At 42.3% G+C, this 20,427-nt stretch overlaps 1 long non-coding RNA gene across 2 annotated transcripts; it reads right to left on the reverse strand.

Moving 5' to 3' along the window:
* Nucleotides 1-1,927: 1,927 nt before the first annotated feature.
* LOC112965229 lies at nucleotides 1,928-20,395 on the reverse strand. 2 transcript variants are annotated; one of them, XR_003253216.1, is made up of 5 exons: nucleotides 16,818-20,395; nucleotides 12,947-15,944; nucleotides 3,543-11,861; nucleotides 2,828-3,017; nucleotides 1,929-1,943 (listed from the first exon to the last, which is right to left on the reverse strand). It is a non-coding gene; the product is annotated as an uncharacterized LOC112965229 (long non-coding RNA). The 2 variants fall into 2 exon arrangements; XR_003253215.1 differs by having other exon boundaries at nucleotides 1,928-1,943; nucleotides 12,947-20,395.
* Between the last annotated feature and the right edge of the window lie 32 nt (nucleotides 20,396-20,427).

Consider the following 20,427-nt stretch of genomic DNA (forward strand, 5'->3'; position numbering starts at 1 on the left):
GAGGCATCTTCTCTCAGAGACTGATAGTCCTTTTGGGTGGCATGGAGACAAGAGCATTGCAAGTAAGCTGAACAAAAGTCACTTTGGGGGGGAAAGTAACTATGGGTGACAGTGGACAAAGCTGGCTTTGCTAGAAGCCAGAATGAAGGACAGATGGTAAGTGAGAAGATGGTTGCAGCAAGGAGTCTTGGAAAAGAACAGAGGACAAAAAATGATAGAAGTAACACACAGTGTGGATGGCTCAGAGTGAATGCATGCTTTAACATGATCAGGATTATGTAATTTAAAGAGGAAGAAGTATATGATTAGATATCTGGGGAGAAAGCTTGGAGGAAAAGAAAGACTATGGTGAAAATAAATAAGAGTATTAGACAGGGGAAGATAAGCAGAGGGAGAAAAGCTAGAACAGAAGAAATTCTAAACTTGGTATATTTAGCAGACACTTGTGACTTCAAGTGTTATGCAATAAATAGTGTACAAGAGGCGAGTATCTTTGGGAGACCTTGCCATACTGAAGAACTGGTGTTTTCAACAGAAGAGAAACCCCATTTTTTTCCTCCACCTGGTGGTGGGAAGGAACATTTGCTGCTTTCTGGGTCTAGAATGAAGAGGCAAGGAGCAAATGCACTAGATCTAGGAAGAGACCTTACATACATCTTTGGATTTCCCCCTTCCCCAGACTGTAAACAGAGCTTTAGGCTGTGAACACTATGTTGCTTGATCTTGATTTCAATCCCTTCATACCGGTTTACCTCAATTTGGGTCTTGGAATATCTCTGTCATGGTAAACAAAGCTTTTTCCCAAGAATTAAAAACTGTGAACATGAAGTGAATCCAAAGCAGATGATCAGCAAAGAGAGCAGAAGAGGACTTGGTATCACATACCACAAGCAGTATGAGCCCCTCTGTGCTGCTGCAGTGATGCTTAAACATTTGTTTAGGCCAAAAACAACTGATGTTACAGAGTTTTCTACAGGCCCCTGTGGCTGAGGAATCTGGATCCACTTAGTATCTGCTTCTAAGCCGAATTGTGCTGCTCAGGATTTTTATGGTCAGAACCTTTCAAAATACACTTTGCTCTATAAAATGCTTTGGATTGCTGCCAGCGTAATTAAAGTGGTACAGGCTGCAGTGTTTATGCAGCTCCACAAGTATCAATATGCCTTAGACCAGTTTACTCATGTAAAATTATTGGAATATGTTAAATTGAGAGAATATCCCTTATTTCATTTTAAAGGAGTTTACAGGAAGGCTGTCAGACTTCAAATGTTTCAGTTAAAAATTCATACCCCTGAGAAAAATGGTTCACTGTATGTTAGAGTCTAAGGAAGGCCTGGTTCATCTTTCTATGATCCAATAAACAGGCACAGTGATTTAACACCAACATTGCATATATTAATACCAGAACTGTGGCTTTCCCTGTCCTTGTGTTTTGGACAGAGCAGTTATACATGGCTTTTCATATGCCCTCAAAAGTGTTTTCCATTTGGAAACACTATTCAAGGCCCCTGCAACAGCACTTAACAACAGAAGAGCCCAAACCCTACATATGCTCTCTACAGGGAGCTCTGATGTAACTTACATCTCCCTCCTACCTCTCATTTCTCCTCAGACTTCTGCTGCCATCTTTCTGGCCTCTGTCCATTAGCCAGAAGAGAAAGAAAAAGCCTAAGACTTTGGAAAGCCTAAGACTTTTCTTTGCATATTGCTAGCACAAACATCTCCTGATGTTTGATACAGTCAATGCTCTTTGGATTCTTTCTCTGCATCTTCTCAATTCCCATGGGGTTTTGTTTGTATCTCCAGGTTCCTATGTAAGGATGGAAAGTGTTCTTACCTACTAGTCCTGTAATTTAGATGCTCCATTTCCCTTGTAGCTTCTGTTCAGCAATGCAGACTTTTAGGTTTTGCTTTGCACCATTTGCTTTTTACCATTGTATGGCCTAAGAGGCAACAGACAATACTAAAACAGAAGCTGAGGGCTTTTGATATGAAAAACAACAGTGTTTATCAGTTGTAAGTTGGGGGCCACAAGCCGATAAAAAACAGAAACAGTTGCAGCCACTTCAAAAATAGATGTTAAAAGCAACAGGGACTCTGATCCCTCTTCTCCCAAAAGGAATAGGTGAGCTCCATATGCAGATATACAAACTGGAAAAATGCAATGTATAATAATTCAGAGATAAGTATTAAGGACTAAAAATTATGTCAATCAAAACTTCCATTTTTTGAAAGGGGAATAGTTCCATAATATCTGTAGAAGTTTTTTGAGGAGATATTTTAGTGGCCAGGGAAGTTTTCAACTGAGGACAGAATGGCACTGAAAGCATTGTAATTGCCCAATTCCTGCCATTGGGAAAGCTTCCTTTGCTTTAAGGCAATCCCTTAAAGCGGACTTGGTAAGTACATTGTTCTGACAGTTGCGACTTTGCATTAAGTTATTGCTGACGTAGTTTGTCAGATGTGGCTGGGAGATGTGAGGAGCTTGATCTGGGAGAGATTTTGGCTCCAGAGCAAAAACCATTGGGAAAGCAGCAGTTGTTATAAAGCTCTGATGCAGAAAGGAAATCTCCCTAACTACTTGGCTCTGAATGAGTGCTGAACAACACGTGTTTCAGACTCTGATGGAAGTGAAAGAAGTCACCCTAGGAGGTAGGATATTACCCTTGAATGTGTTTTTTCTGAACCATGCTGCATGCACTTAACTGAACTTTTATGGCATTGCATGTTGCCTTTCTTCTCCCCTCAGTAGAGAGGGGGAAAAAACATGTCCTTGTAGAAACCATGCTCTCCAAATCAGTTGGTCTGTATTAAGGGTTACACTTACCTCCTCATTTCATAGCTGAAGTCTTACTGCCAGCATCCCCTGGAATGTTTCTGTTCTTCATACATCCAGGCAAAATCTCCATCATTTGTTTGAGAGCTATTCTGCAGAGTCTCTTAGATCTCAATGGTTGGAAATGTCCTCCTAAGGCTGAAGCCTTGTCACTAGGAAGATTTTGGTAGCATTTCCAGACCTTTAAAGACAAAAATTAGCATGTTTTAAGTGAGGAATGATAAATTTGTGAAAAGTGCTGTATGATGGGATTGTAGGGGAATGAGCTTAATGCCCCAGTCCTGTGTCCTTTTATTCCTAAAAAGGATGACAGGAAAACCAGAAAACTGCTGAGCTTTGTCCATTTGTCTTCTGGCTGCTCAATCTCAGCACAGAAAATTCCCATGCCTGGGTATAAAAACAACCACACCACCAAACAAGAAGTATCATGTCAAAACCTGGTGTCTGCTTACATGCCTTGTCCTAGCTGCAGATGGCCCTATCCCACCCCTCTGCCTCTGCCTGCCCTTCCAGAGGGTTAAATATTCCCTTGGGTCTGGGGTCTGATCTTGCAACCACACCCTAGCACAATTCAGGTACCAGGTTAAGTTAGTTAGTGTAAGTAGTTGCTTTTAGCTAGTCCTGATTAACTGTCAGTGAGCTTTGGGGGACTGGGCTTCTTGTCCTTTCTTCCTTCAGAGGCTGAACAGGTGGGTTTTCTCCTTACTTTAGTGAATCCTTCCAAACCCAGGGAAATCTCAAAGCAGCAGTGTGGCAGCGCGGGCTGAAGCATCCATTAGCTCACGGGGCAGCTGCACGGTGCAAGGAAGAGCATCAGTCCGAGCTCAAAAGCCACCGAGCAATGAAGAGAAACTCCCTGGGAGCCAGAGCATGCTGGTGAGGTGATATTCTTCCCCCACTGAAAGTTGTGCCACAGATAGTTGTTGTCTCCCTGCAGTAGTGGGAGAAGGAATGTCTGGGAAAGTACCTGGGAAAATAGAAAAACAAGACCCAAGTTTAATAATGATTAGCAACACTGAGATCTTTGAAGATGGCTCATATTATACTCAACTCATAGATTTCATCATGCACAGCAGTATTTTTTTATGATGAGCCAGACTGGTTTTCATGATCACTCTCTGACTACGATTATTCAAAACAACATTTGCTTTTTTAATTCCTTTTTTTTTATTATTTGGACAATATATATACATATGTACAAAAACATCTATGCCTACTTTTTTTTTTGCTTTTTTTTTTTTTACAATTTCATGTGATTTACAAAACAGGACAGCAAAATAACTTATAAAGGATACGAACACTGTACAAAAATAAAACTGATTAAACTGTTGGAAAGTTGGTATTTTACAGTGTCACAGATCACTAATCTGTAAAACAGCGTTTTGAAGTACGTGTCCAGTCTGGTGTATGCTGGGCTAAGTCCATCTGCAAACTGAAAATAGATCTGTAATACAGGTAATGAAAAATTGTTCAGAAAAGATGTATGTTGTATAGCTATACCTTTAAAGCCATGGCTTCTCTATAGTAATGGGCTTTCTTAACCAAGGAGAGGAGCTGTCCTAACTTCAGCACTATTAAGTATTTCCAAAATAGTACAACAAGTACATACGTTATTAGAGAACCTGATTTTCCTTTCTTTTCCAACAACTGCAACACTCTTTCTAAACTTAACTTCAAGATGCAAAGAAGTAACCTGGAGTTTATTTCATGTGTTAGATCCGTTGTTTGCTTTTACTAAAAGAAAAAACTCAAAAACCCAAATGAACAAAAAAATAAAATAAAAATCTCCAAACCTGATCATTCCCAATGTATTCTGTTAGTGGTTAATGAATCACATTAATCCCGTCTGTCTATGTTGAAATATAGTATACATTAGAGCAGATCAGTTACTATTTAGGAGGTTTTTTTTCAGAAACAGGGTCTTGTCACAAGTAATAACGATATGAGTCTACATGCTCTGTTGTTGCATGGACCAAAGTACTCCCCATCTGTTAATTCTTTTAGAATTTGAAGAAACAATGACAGTTCTTTAAGTGCGTGTTCTACCCCAAATATTCAAGCTAGGATCCCTAAAGTTGGACATCTACATCCATATGTAGGTTAATCCTGGTAGCTAAGTGACCAAAACATTTGCATATTGATTTAAGAGGTGCTTATCAGCTGTAGCTCCCCATTGTAGTCGATAGGATGTGAGGGTGTCTCGTATTTCACAGGATCAGGCCTTAATTTTCCAAGTACTGCATTTGTCCTACAAAATGGCAGCAATACAGACTGTAGGACTGACTCTAAAGTTTGTGTGATCTTCACAGAGAAAAATGAAGATGAATGTGAATGCTCCTTTGAATCTCACTGGGTTACATGTGGCCCTGACCCCACTCACCAAGGCAGCATTAACAGTACTGGTAAGCAGAACACTCTCTGTATATTTCCAGCTCAGTAGAAATACTGAGCCTACCTATTTTTATTAGGAAGAACATATGTCCCTACAACCCAATTTGGACACCAGAAATTAAAGTTTGGTTTCTAAAATAAATGTTTCAAAAAGCTGAAACGGAGGTAGAAAGTGTGCTTGGTTTCCTGTCGTCTTCACTGAAGAAAACACATCCCTTTTTATTCCACAGACTGCTCAATATCCCCAATGCCTTAAAAGCAGTTCTCTTCACATAGACGGAATTTATCATGAACTACACAGGTAAAAACACTATATGCAAACTGATTTCTAATGCTGAAAGCCATATATAACTGTAGAAGAAAATACTCTACTCTCTGAGTTGATTTTTTTTTTTTTGTTTCTAGGAAGCAAGCTTTTTATCAGGTAAAACAATAAGATACTGTAATTGAAGGTGTACTAACAAGATTTTTATGTACAAAATTTTACAAGATGACCTAAATTCATCTGTAGTGGAAACACTTCGGATTTCAGTGTGATTACTTCCGAGATGAATTTGGCCCTAAGTCTCTATAGAAGGGCTGCACCTCCCCTTCCTCTTTTTGAGGAAGGGGTAAAGACAGAAGAAAAGAAGAATGTTTCTGGAAAGAAAAATGTGTAAACATAATTCTCCCCCTATAAATAGTTGGGGAGGGAAAAGTCACTGATAACCTCTTACAGTTCATGCCTTTAACATAAACAAAGATGAAATACTCAGATAATGACAATGATTTAAAGTTTTCCTTCAGTGATGTTTTTGCTCCTCTTAAAGAGCAAAACATAGCTTTAAAATATTTGCAATATTGCCTTTATCAGTATTTGATGTATCACACATGACACAGGTACAATGCAAAGTACCTAGGGAAGCTTATGTCATAAGGAATATTATGACACACCTTCTGCGTTGCATTTCCAACTAGGTCACCATTTTCCCCCATACTCTACAGAAACAGCTCTAAAGAGATATATAGGAGCCCTTTCAAAGTGCTCTTTGCAATAATTTTAGCTGTTTCCGTTAGCAGAGTGCTCTTAAGGAAAGGTCTACTCTCTCCATAAGCACACACAACTCCCATTGGATTTTGCAGGAGTTAGGCAAGTGTATGAAGAGAATAAATCTTTAAGGCAAGTGTATGAAGAGAAAAAAACCTTCAAAAAAGCAGCAGTTTATAAAGATGGTAGCTGCTCTTATGCATCAGTTCAAACAAAATACAGCAGAATAAAGCACTGTCAGTGGCATTTCTATAGTACGGTATTTATTGTCAAATGAAAGTATAGGATCAATTGAGAGATGTATGTTTCTGCCCTCACAACCCTGCCACATTACGTAGGCTGACTTGTATTTTTTCCAGGTAAGTGAATAATAGAGCTAAATACACATACTGTCAGAAAATGACTGAGCAGTTCTGTTTTTTTTTTTTTTGCTTTAAGTATCTGCTTGAATTATACACATTTTTACTGGAAAAAAATGCAGCTTATATTCAAAAGTATAGTTAATACAAAGAAAAATTAAAAAGATCCATTTACTTTAATGGGTCTTCTTGAGTATAAATTCATCTTATTTCTGTATGTCAATCAGATGCTATTAGTAACAGATACAATGTTTCTCTTAACAGTCTTTCTAAATGAAGGATCATTCTGAGATAGAAGTAAACCCACTTCTAAAATGTGCTATGGAGTTTTTACTTGAGAATTATTTAAGTGACTCGGAAAGTGGCTTTACTCAACAAATTTTAAATACAAGCAGCATTACATTGTTCAACAAAACATGTTCATGACACAGCAATCACAAAGACCTTGGAATCACGCTACTGTGGTGTCACAGGCCAAACCATCCAGTCAGACATATATACACCAGTGTCAATGCTTTAAATTACARAAGAAAGTCATTGCCTAGTCTGATCGCCATCCTCACTCGCACTCTGCAATTCACTTGTTTAAGACTGTTGTTCCCAGCGAAGGGCAGGGAGGGAGGGCACAGAGTTCTTATTTTTTGAACTTCGGCTACGTGTGCTTTCAAACTGCGAGTAGGGACCATGAGCGGTACCGCAGCAGACTGCTCTTGCGCTATTCACCACGTCTTCGCCACGGCTCGCTCCCCCCCGCACCCCTCCCCGGGCCAGCTCTGCCTTCACAAGGAGCTGGAGCTGGACTTTTTGGATCTCTTGATCATGCTGGGGTGAAACTCGGTGTGGCGCCGGGCATGCTTCGTCAGGTGGTCGCTCCGCATGAACCGCTTCTCGCAGAGGGGGCACCGAAACTGCTTCTCGCCGGTGTGGGTTCGGTAGTGCCGGGTGAGCTCGTCGGAGCGAGAGAACTTTTTAAGGCAGTCGGGCCACGTGCAGGGGAATGGTCGCTCGCCTGAGGGAGGAAAGGACGACAAGAAGTTTAGGGGAGGGGGTACGAACAGGTACAAACTTCGCTGCAGCAGGACAGCTGAGAAGCCAGGGAATACGCTGCTGAGGAGAAAAGCTGCCTTGGTTTCTTGCCGTGGTGCCAGTGTCTGCGAGCTGTTGATCGCTCACTTCATCAGGTTTCAGTCTCACCTCTAGCAGGAGCCAAAACCCCCTGCAACCGCACAAAACTCGCACTCTAGTGCAGAACCTTACATGACCCCAAATGCTGTCATAACAACAGATGAGCTCTGCCTATTCCTGTACATTTTTTTATGTTGAGCTCCCTATGGAGGCTTGAGAAAGGAACATCGGTATTATTCCTCTAACACTTCCATTCTGCTGAATAAAATCGTCTGTAACCATTAGAAAAGAAGCCCAAAAAAATCTTTCACCTAGGACAAGTAAGTCCAGTCTAGGAAGAATTGAGTGGAGAGGTAAATGGGAGAGCTGCGCAGCCCAAGGGCTAAAACAGGTATAGCAAAAATGCAGTGCCTATAGGGAGAAGGTCTATGCTCCCCACTCTTTTCCTGTCCCTTCCCCCTAGAAACCCATGTGGCTCCAGAAAATTAAGGACTCCCCTCCATCTCTTAGATGATAGCTGATTTGAGGGCAAGAAAATTATCTCACTATTCACAGCTCTATCAATATGAATGTTTGCTATGGTGGTAAAGAACCAAACCAATCACCTTAACCTAAAATACACCGCAGGTTTGTATTAAAAAACAGGATGTCTGGAGTGAACAGTACTCACTACAATTTCTCCAGCACCCCAAATCCCTCCAGTTCACCTTTGCAGGGTGCATGGATCTTGCATAAAGTCACAGACTCAGTTCTTCCTCAGCTGCAAAGCTGACTCAATTACATGTCACAGAAGGAAATGAAAACTTTAACTTTGCATGAAAGCTTTCAGTCACAGACACCATGTACCAGTGCATTTCGATGCCTTAATTCCCTTTCTTAAGAATCTCCTGAAGGGAATATAAATGACAGCTATTTGACAGCTATTTATAGTCAACCATGAAATATAAAAGCTATCCCAGGAGTTTTTCCAACTTGGAAGAGTTGGAAAGAAATTCAAGAACTCCAGTATTTCTTGATCCTGTGAAGTTTGGCACAAAATACAAACTCACTTTACATTTACAGATCGCAAAAAAGGGAGTCATTTACAAGAAAGTATGCCTTGGAATACTCCCCAGACACAACAGCAGAGACAAGAGACGAAAGACCAGACTAAAGACTGGAGGAATGAATAGCCCAGAAGCCAGGAGGACAACTGGGGGAAAGTATTGCAGAGCTTTAGGGAGGAGAATGGGGGTGGCGGGAGGCAGGGAATGACTGATGGCATCCAAACGATGTAACATCAAAGAGGAAGACAAAGAGGAAGACGATGGACTTGATAAGCTGAGATTTAGCCACGCAATAGGCATTGAAAGTGCTTGTGAAAGACTCTTAAATAATGTAGTTGTCTTAATGACTTAGGCTCCTAATTATATGGTGTTCCTTGACAGGCAAACTACACTGTCCCAGACTGACCAGCATTTGGTACAGTTTTAGTGAGGTGAGTAGACTGTGTATGTTAAAGCAGCCTCTTACACCAGCCACAGCATAGCCTGCTTCCTGTACGTTTTCCTTCCTCATCTTACGGCAAGACTGGTCAGAGAAGAAGAAAACAGAAGTAGCAAAATGCCAGCTTAGTCTAGAGCACTAACCCAGAGCATTGAGGAGACATCCCTGCAAGCCATTCTGACCTGTGTTTTTTTTACGGATTTCTTGGCTTTCTGCTGTATGTTTTTAGATGTGGCTGGAAACTTTTCTGAATAACCACTGCCTGTATAGAGGAAATTTATTAAAATTGTTTACTCACGCCTGCTTGAAGGCCATGATCACAGCTACAATGCAGAGCAGCACCAGGAGGTGTGCGCAACCATACAGAACTACTGGTCTCTTCTGGCTTTGCTCTGCCTGATGTCTCATGTCTGCACATGCCATTCAAGTCAAGCATTTCACTTGTACTGCTCTTTTACTATCTATCTTATGGTTTCTGTCACAGCTTCTTGAGGCAGGCATCAGAAGGAGGTGCGGAAAGCTTTCTGGACCCTCCAGGGAAGGTGGGAGAAATACTATAAATCCTATGTATGTGAAGCCATTTACTATATGGCCCTGTGTCAGGTACCCACACTCCAGAGCAGTGGAGGAGTTCAGGCATCCTTGCCCCTTCCCCAGAGGCAACACTTCTTATCACCTACCTGACAACTCCTCAGCCACCAGAAGGGCCTAATTCTATTAGAGATCAGGTACCCAGGCTAAATAACCAGGATCACTGTATTTGGGGCTCAGTGTCTACATTCGAGGCACCGTAATATTCAGCTGGGTGCCTAAAAGCAGGTGTTTTGAATCTGACTGCATGCATCCCTTGAGAAGCCAGCCTACTTTTTCAGTACTTGTGGGAAGCAAGACAAAAAATGGAGCCTGGTTCCTGGCATTCCTTCTGAAATGCAATGGGAGTGGTGTGACTTCCACCATCATTCTCCTGCATAACATTTAATGTGATACAGGAAAATGTTTTAGGTGTAATGTAATGACAGGGGTATTGGAAAAGGCAGCACTTGCTCAAGACTCCTTGGATAAGTCTGCAGCGCCACAGAACCTAGATAAGTGCATCATTCACAGGTGGAGCTGTGAAGGCCACAGAGAGCCTTGCATGGGGGGGGTATGCTCCTCTATAAGTTGAAGAGCTGCCTATGTGCTCAGGGTGGCAAATATGGCAGAGATCCCTAAAAGATATGAACAGCTGCACTTCCTGAAATACACGAGAACTACAACTGGAACCCATCGCAAGCCACCTACAGCCAAGTCTCAGAGTACAGTTACAGAAAACGATTTCATCACCTTGGCAATACAAGCTTTAGGAGATTGTCACAACCACTTTAGAGACACGTATATAAAAGTAGGCCAGGCATAATCCATGCTACAAGAAAGTGTTAAAACTCTAGACTTTTCAAGAACAGAGAAACAAGGGGGAGGGAGACTTTTCCAGGCCCTCAGTGATTGTCTCTGAGCCTAGAAATCTACTGCTCCCCTTGGTTACAAAGCCATAACCAATTACACAAGCCCAGAGAGGTGGTGGTTCAGTGACTGACTTAATAGATGCAGAGCAGCAGCGGAGTGTGCACTCAGAAGGCTTTTAAAGCAGAGATGTCTGTTGACATGTGATGATTGTGTACTCAGCAAAGATGGACATTGTATTTGCTGGTTATATTCAACACAATATTTTTATAAAGCGCCAGAGAGGTGTTTGTGCAAGAGTTTACAGAGCAAACAAATCTTGAGGTATGCTGAGACTCATATACAGCTAGACAGGCAATGGCACAAAAAGCTGCAATACATGCTGGTGCTGCCTCCATCTGGTGCTATTGATTTCTGTGCCACATCCAACCCAGCCATATATTTTTTCATGTTTTTCCCCTCTTTGTTTTTGGGATTAGTATTGCTAACACTTGAAACAGGCACACCGAAACTGAGTAGTATTAAATATAACTTCCTTTGGTGGCAGCATACTTGTTATATTTTAAGCTATGCCTTAGCTTGGATTTTAATCAAGTGATGAAGAAATGGCCAATGATGATGCATCAACAAAAACTCAAAATTATGTGCAATAGCAATCTGATCATAAGAGGTAAAAGATGTAAATAATTTTATTCAAAATATATCCAAGTAACAACAGAAGCAACAAAGGAAACAGAAGTTGGTTTACAGGTTATTGGAATAGCTGTGTCTGTAGACCTGTTGTTCTTCGTCCTGTTCGCCTCCAGGGATGGATCTGGGGAAGCAGTATGTGCAGGGATGGGGGAACAGTGTAGACTGACTTTGGCTCTTCATAGATCCTCTCTGGAGTCCAAAGAACTCTTGCTTCTGCAACCCCAGCTCATTTTAAATCCCATATGGATGTACATGCCATTGCCTTTTGGTCTCTGTTCTCTTGCTTCAGTTGATCTTTTCACCCTGTTCTTTCTCCTCACCCTCTTCCTCAAATGGTTAATTTCTTCTTTCTCTGAGAGTTTAAAAGTCTGTATCCAAGCTGCTTTGTATGACCCAAAGCAGGTGACTTTCCATCTTCTTCTGACTAGACGGTCAATTATTTAGTTTTGTCCTACTCTGAGCATGCCAGATTTTCTATGTTGTGGTCTTGGTGCAGGAAGGGTTTCTGAAAAAATAAGATAAAATGGGCATTAGTAGACTCGTTAATAATACAGGTAGCACCCACTATCCTGATTTGCCACCTGTTTTCTCACTACAAAACGCTGCCTTTGATGCGGATGACTGAGGTTGGGAGCTGCAGGTCAGTGGCTTTAACAAAGGCGACTTCATTCAGACAAGCGAGCGGCAGACAAGTCCTGGACTGAGTTTTTTTCCCATGGGGAGGGTGGGGGGGTGGGAAGGGAAGTGGTGTTAGAAAAAGCAGAAGACAAAGTTGACAATCATACACTTGGACTATTCTCCTGGCTTATAACAGGATATGCTCTAGGACTGGAGCAAACTGAGCTTCTGTGAAGGAGTGAAATACTAAGTGAACTACTAAAATTGTTTGAGGACTGATTTTATAGAAGACTTGCAGAGATTGTGGGTGGAAGCCTGGCCAAGATGAATAGCTTTCTAGACTCCTTGCTTTGTTTTTCAGGGAGACAGAAGCAAAGTTGGACACAGTCATGATTCCAGAGTCTGGGGTCTTTGCTAACTAGTGCAGTTTGCTACCGAATAATGCTAATGACGGTGCTTCATACATTAACTAGAAAGTCAAATGGAGTGTAGTTACAGCTGCATGAATGGCTAGCTAGACATCCTTGACTGACATATGCACCAATGAAAAGACCAACAAGTAGATGGTGGGACTGTGATGCCTGGGATGCCTAACAGCAACTATATTGTGTATCAAAACTGAAGAATGGTTTGAGTTCAACTTCTCGGATGCAATGTCTGTGCTTCACTTCCACTTTGTGTCTGGCCATGTGACATGGCATAGCTAGCCATGACCGAAGACTAAAGCAGGGCCAACCCCTCCTGTCAGAAATTTGAGTGAGCTGATGGCAAAAAGGGAGACAGGAAAACCCACAGAGTTTTGCTCATGTTGAAATAAGGAAACCCGTTGTCATTGGGCAAGAGCAAAATTACTTAGGAGAACAGGACCAGTGTTTGCAGGAAGCTGGGGTGTGGGGTTGGGGGAACAGCACTCCCATGGCTTCAACACAGAGAATCAACTCTGCATGGTTCAAATAAGAGAATCTAACATACCTTCTTCTTGCCTTTGTCTTCCAAGATCCTCCTGAACTTCTGTGGTTGCTGGAGCTTGAACTGTCCAAAGAAATCTTTGTATCTGGTCCTGAACTACAATCCTTGGCTTAGACTGGACCATGATTAAGCACTTTTTTTTTTTTCCCCTATGACCCCCCCCCATTCAGCCACCACTCCTGAGTGTCTCAGCACCTCCTGAAGTATCACAGGTTCTGTAGATGCTACAAAACATGGTCCAGCTTATTGCAGGAGGAAAAAAAAAAAAAGGACAGGCTTTCTTCCTTGCCCCAGAATAGCTGTTATCTCAGGTCTCTTTTAATTTTTCCTCCAGTGTCTTTGTTTCCCACACACATCCTGAGTCATTTCCTGTGGGACATTGCATGTGGACGCTCAGTCAAAATCCAAGGTGTTCTGATGAAGACAAATCTTGCATGCAGCTGTACACCCACTTCTGGGCAGATGATTGGAGGCCTTTCAAGCAGCCTTTTTCCCCTTCTGTGATATTCCAGAATTGGATCATTAAAACACATGGCAACCACAAAGCTACAGATACTGGTGAGAAGCAGCACAGAGCAAGATCAGCGCTGAGCATGTAGGTACTATTTGAATAAAACAAAGATTTCTAAAAGACTTAGACCTGGACCAGTTAGTTTGGCAACAGATCAAACAGATCCCTGATCAGTGACAGGCAATTACAGGATAGGCAATGGATGGATAATTTGCACCAAGTGGTTTATTCCACCAGCACTCAGGACTAAACGTCCTAAATGGGATGATTAAGGTGTTAAAAAGCTGCCTTCAGCAAGTATTTAGACTGCTCCAACATTCTCAAAGCCACCACTCAACAGCTGCTTACACACGCAGGTGTTTGAGTTTCTTTCAAAAGAGCAGATGCAAAAGCACCTGCTAAAACCCGGCTTTGCTGAGCTGCTGAGAGTCCTAGCTCATGCCTAAATCCATGTGAGACTCAGTCTTGCTGTTACCCCCATCTGATATGATGTCGGATGTAAGGTATATCCTTGGAGCTTCTCTCCAGGACTAGATTCTTCCTTGTTTGCCTTAGAAAAGGCTTTCTTGGGGGGACTGGACTCCCTGGTGTCCATCAGTCAGGGGAGCTATCTAGGAAATGGAAGACCTCTTTTTAAATCCCACCATAGAGTTAAGTCCACACTTTTCATAGCAAAGAGGAATATCCTCAGCAGTAAACTCCTGGATATTCTGCAATAACTTTCTACCTCTTCTCCTTTCCTATTTTTTTGACATTTGACCTTCTTCCATTTTACAGTAATATTGAAATATTAGTTGAGCAATGGAGAGAGACCAGCTCATACTCTGGGGCTTACAGCACTTACCTGGGATTGAGGAGCACTAGGTTTAGGTTCCTGTTCTGCCTACATAATTAAATGTTTGTTAAAGGGGAGCCGCTTCAACAGGGGAAAGGGTGGAAACTTGTTCCAGTCAGAGAAGACTCTCTCCAAACTCCACATAGCAGGGACTTGAAAAACAGGTCTTTCAGCTGCTAGTAGCATTCTCCAGCTACTGAGCTGCTGGGCACAATGGTGTTATGGACTTCGTCCCCTCTAGCACAAAAAGGAATGGCTTGGCACAGGCACCTTGTTTCAGAAGAAGGTTCATGGCTAGGCCTCCTAGAAAGGAGCATCTCTCTCCACCCAGGAGTCAGGCACCGAACTATAGATGACATGCTAGCACAGACAGCCCTGTGCAAACCTGGGGCTCCCTCTTCGAGGTGCTCAGCTGAAGGCCTTTTTTCGGACTCTGCTCAGTGATCTGGCTCTGCAGAGACAGGTGTTGCAACCTCCATGCCAGTGGGGCTGGCCCAAAGTATCCACAGTCAACATGTCCTTAGGGCCTACCACAGCTGGGTGGGCAGCAGCTAAGCTCAGCTTCTGAGAGCAAGTGTTGTTCTCACTGCAATATGTTCTTCTGTTCTCTGAAGACAGGTGTGAGGGAAGTTGAGCAGTGGTTACCTTATCAAATTGCTCATGTACAGACAAGCTTAATGCTCAAGGCCAGAAACACACACGGCTTAATGCTTCTGTCCATCTTTGACTGAACCAAGTAATACCACTGGTCTTAATATGATCTTTCTGAATAACAAAAAATTTTCATTATTTTACTATGAATTCTTTAGTCAATATTTCAGACTTCTTTCAATTTTAAGGCATTTATAGACTGTTCTCAAGCTATTCATAGTCACCGTAGCTTGCATCTAGCTGATAAACTACATTATCACAAATAAACATTATTTGGAATGTGCCTTATTATCACCACTCCAGAGTCTGGCCTTTTAATTTCAGCTTGGCTTCTCCCTGCTCTTCCGGCTGCAGGTTTGGGAGCTCTGTGAGGCAATGAATGACAGCGTGGCACAGAACAGTACTGCAGTTAATGAAGGGGAATGGTTGTTCCCACACTGATCCTAGCAGCTAGGGGTGCAAGACACACAAACTTTAAAAAAAAAAAGAAAAAAAAAAGCAGGTGATGCCTACCACATGGTCTTCAACACCACAGCACAACAGTGTGCAGGAAGACACTGGAGTTGCATTTTCAATATATCCATCTGGCAACAGAAGCCACATTTGTATGGGTGATGCCTGCTCATTGCTTCTCTCCTACACGTGCACTTCCTTACACTGACTACTTTAATACAACCTATGTAAACTTTTCTGGGGTGTTTTCCCATTGTGAAATATACTCTCACTTAACTTACAAAAGAAAAAAAAAGATCCCCCCTCCCCCCACAACTGAAAGTTGGGCAACACTGAACTTAATCTTTATGATTTTCGCCTGCCTTGCTCAGCTAGCAAGGCTTCCAGGCAATATGATCATGTTTCCCTCAGACCTGGAAATATGCCTATTAGCATTCCAGGAATTTACGTATTTTTATAAATTCTTGGAAGCATGGAGCATTCTTGGAAATTCTTGGAGCTCTCGTTTTAGCAAAAATATCCTGCTGGGTCCACTCTGTCCTTTGGTCTTTCTGTAAAGAAAGTGGCAAAGTGACGACGCATGAGCTGGATAAGAAAGGCTTAAAATGCTAAATTTCAGATTATGCTCTACATAAAATACCCCCAAAATCTCTAGGCAAGCGGAGGATTGTCAGCATATCAGCATCTGTACAGTCTGTCGAGCTAGTGATTATCTAGAACATAAATGACAAAGCAGCTCAGTCAAAACCACACTGAACTGATATGGGGCCTGGCCCAACGCTGTGATATCTAGATTGCTGCACTCATCAGCTGCAGTGTTTCTCTCTCCTTTTTACCAAAAATGCTCCTCAGCTTCACTTTGTAAAATGGTGATCCATGGATCCATGCCTCTCCCGACAGCCTACTACTGACTATCAATTAGAGCAAAATGTCAGAAGAGTTTAAGGGCGTATGCAGTACCTAATATTAGAAAACTCTTTGCATTGTTTGGAGCCGATTTACAAGATGACATAGTTCACTGCAAAGGCTGGTTAAGGAGAGAGAACTTTTTACACAACAGCTCTTTTTTGCATATGTCCAACCTCTTAAGAGTACCTGATGTAGACATGGACTTCCCAAACAGTAACATAGTTCTGGGAAGTGTCTGGGATTCATCTCCCCAAGCAAGTAAACTTCTACAGCTCCTGTAAGAGGCATCGCACAAACTAGCTTCATGGTACCTTCTCTATTGCTTTTTCCTAGCCAGGAGGATCTGCTCTCAGCTGCCATATACCCTTTAATCGGCTTTCCTTCACACCTTCTTATCACATATACATTCCTTAATTTAGCTTAGACATTCTTTCCTGTGTTTCTTTTGGTATCTCACCCTTCGCTCAGCTTTCCTTGCCCAGGCCTTCTGACTGAGATCGCTTGTTTACTCTCACCTGCCTTTATTTTCCTTGGAAGTCCTCTGGCCTGCACATCCTTCTCTGTTAAGTTTTCTTTTCCTTTTTTCTTTCTTCCTCCCCTCTTTTTTTTTTTTTTTAAGGTAACAACCATATTACTGGCCTTCTTAAATGCCTGAAATTATCTATTTGAAGAAGCCTTTGTATTTTCAAGATAACCTTCTGCATATCTGCTCGTACTTGTCATCTTCTTGTTCTGCATTGTCACTTGCTTTCTCCTGACCTCTGCATTGCTTCTGCAGCTCTGGTCTTGTCCACATCTTGCCTGGGTGTCTGGGTCTTTTTCCATGCTCAGGAAAAGTCTGCAAGACTTGCCCATGCCACCTCAGTGCTGAAGACTCTCCTGCAGACAGACCACTGTTGTAATCCTTTCTGCCACTTCCAAACTTTAGTTTTGAGTTTACATGTCCTATTCTCATAATACTATCTATGAAGGTAAGGTCACTTTGTATATCACATCCTCCATCTGCTCTCCAGAGAAACAGCTTTTGGTTTATGAGCTCTTTGGGATAATGCCACCTTGTATCTTCTACCATACACCTCAGAGATGCTCCTGGAAATAGTTCACATGGAACAATCTTACCTGTAATAGTGTTCCTGTCTGGGACGTCAGAATTTAAATAACAAATTTCAAGTTATTTTTGGGTAGTAGGGATGAGACAGGTAATACTTTTGTATCACAGGCTTTTGCAAGTACCATCAACTGACTTTTTCATTAAGATCACCACAGAACACAATTTTGGATGGATGTGTAATTGGAAACTGAACTGAACTCAAAGGCTCAAACTATACGCAACTAATGGATATAAACTCATTGCAACTCATGCAAACTAATAGTTATCACACACTAATTTTTAGTCTCAGAAATACAGGATGCCTTTGAACCAACAGGCTGAGGGAAATACTAATAAGATACAGACCTTTAACCTTTGAACATCAAGTCTTTGTTCTTCTAACTTTATCTGTCATTTCACGCCTCACTTTCCATGAGATGACAAAAGATGGTCCAGTGAATATTCAGATTCTCAACAGCACATATCAGTATTCAGAGCTTTCTAACTTGATTAGCTAGCATCCATGAGTAAAAAGGGATGTTGGTTCAAGGAAGATTGTGGGTGTGAACGGAAATCCTGAGGTCACTTTCCAAGATTGAGAGAACGGGGGTAAATATTAAAAAGTTAAGACCAGGAAGTTTCTATTAGTGGATATGTATCCACTTCAACTAAAGGCTACAAGCAGCAAGAAAACAAGTTGATGGCCTGGAAAATCACCTCAGATTAAAAAATGGAAAGTAGATAGAAAGTATTCAAAAGGCTCAGAGATACGAAAGAGAAACGATTAAAAAAAATGGAACAAAATGTAATGAGGAGTTTAACGTTCTCTGCAACACGTAGTTATGAATAAGTCTGGAGGTCCAATCGTATCTCACTGTTGCTATGGAATTGTTCTACCATTTATAAAAATAATTAGCATTAGCAGTATCATTTAGCATCTCAGTTATCTACAGTTAACTCTGTTCACATTAGAAAGCTCTGAATGTTTATTAGTTTGGATATTTGTAATGTTTATAATTACACAGAACTGCAGTGAAGGTACATTAGTGTATGTGAGTTAAACATTTGATACTTGGAGCTAAGGCCACCCACTTGTGGGTGGCATGCTGTAAACCTCATGCCACTTCAGAAGATACTTATGACAATAGTGCTTACAGCAAACAGTGTGGGTTCTGCAGTATATTAATTTGCATCTCAGCACCCAAAATGCTATCCCAGTTGATGCCTATTCCAGTCTCCATATCAGGATGGACATCTGAGCAATGGGTACTACATGGAAATGATACTAATGTGTTTCCTTTGTCACTTGCGAGCCAAAATTCTGCAAGATATCAGTTACATTCAGCCTCCGAAAGAGCATTAAAGCTGAAAACTTTGAATTGATAATAAAACAACCCCCGGGGTAGACCTAGAGGGTAGTTAAGGGTCATCACCGATCATCTTCTTTCCTGGCTCAGGGAGACACTCCTAACTACCTAACCACAGAGCTCACTACATCCAGCAAACCTCATTCTTGTGACCTCCTGAGCTGAACATACAGGAAACCTGCCAGCAGGCACAGCAGCACACAGGTAGGTAGCCAACTCCAGGTCTCCTTCTTTGCAATGCACATACAGTTAGAGGAACAGGCAAGTCAGAGCAATAGGAGTTCAGCCAAAGTTTGGATTTGGCCATGCCCTACCCAGACAGTACTAAATACTAAAGCAATGCCTTGTGGTATGTTTCTCAGTGAGGTATTCATTTTGTACCTCACTGCTTACCATCACTGATAATTTACAAAATCCAGAAAAGATCAGTCATCTACAAAACAGATGTGAAGCAGGCGAAATAAGCATTGGCAGTGTTTGTTTCCTTTGATCCACTCCTCTCCACACTCATACACCACCCTTTAATTTAGGGCAATTTTTAAGCAGCCTTTTGTACTGGCACTGTGACCCCAATTGCAATTCAGACATGTAATGGTTTTTATTCAGCCACTTGCACTAAAGGGCTTAAAAAAAAAAAAAGTCTACAATTACTATGCCCTTAGTTCTTCGGCAGAGCTGGGGGAACTAAGAATTGCTGCAGCAGATATTTTTTATCACTAGGTTTCCATTTTGCCACACCCTCTAAACCACTTGGGTGAGTACATGGGTATTAAAGCACACGGTCTTATGAATGAAGCCCTTGTGGAAAATGCCATCTCAGCTAGATTGTGATAACAGGTATAAATGGGAACAACTGGGCAGAGCAGAAGCCAACACCGTATGGACAGTGGCCAAATCCTCTAGGCCAAGTGAGCCACATCTAGGGAGCCCAAGTTAACCCACTGGTATCATTTGCAAAGTAACTCAGCTCCTTGAAGAAAGTCTCTTGCACTGGGAGCCTGTAGGGTTGACCCAGGTTTGTACAGCACGTGCTTTTGAAATTCCCCCCTCAAGCCCCTTTGATTCTTCACCTGCTTGAGGAGGTCTGCCAGGGAAGCCAAAGGCGCCAGTTTATCACTGTGCAAGGGAGACGCGGCCTCGCCTCTGCGAGGAGCTCTGCTGAAATTAACAGTTCACTTCACGTAGGCCAGAAATGAGATACGGCATGGAGGCAACATGCTCGTAGCCACGACCATCCCATGTGTCAGCGTCTGAGCCACCACCCCTAGGACCCGAGACACTCAGGCTCCCCGGCACGAAGTAAAGCTCAGCCCAAGATACCCGAACACGGACTGCAAAGCTGATGAATTAAACCTAGCTTCAAAAGGCAAAATCAGTTGTTAAGCATCGGCAGATAGGTGTCCTTTTGAAGCACAGCAGGGTGGCTTTTTTAACCTCCGGCCACTGCTTTATTTCTGAAATATGGGCCAAAACCTCTGCTAGTGCAAAATGCCGGCGTCTGGAAAGCTTGCTCATTCACATCGGAAAAAAGAAAAAGAAAGAAAGAAAGAAAGAAAACCGCGTCCGTGTTGCTCCCGGGCGGAACCACGAGGATTCCCGCTGCAGCGGGCCGGGCCGGGCCGGGCCGGGGCAGCGGCGGTCACGGCGCGGGGCAGCGGCGCGCTGCAG

Source organism: Apteryx rowi, unplaced genomic scaffold (assembly GCF_003343035.1).
Source record: "Apteryx rowi isolate R43461 unplaced genomic scaffold, aptRow1 scaffold_207, whole genome shotgun sequence".
Taxonomy (NCBI): Eukaryota; Metazoa; Chordata; class Aves; order Apterygiformes; family Apterygidae; genus Apteryx; species Apteryx rowi.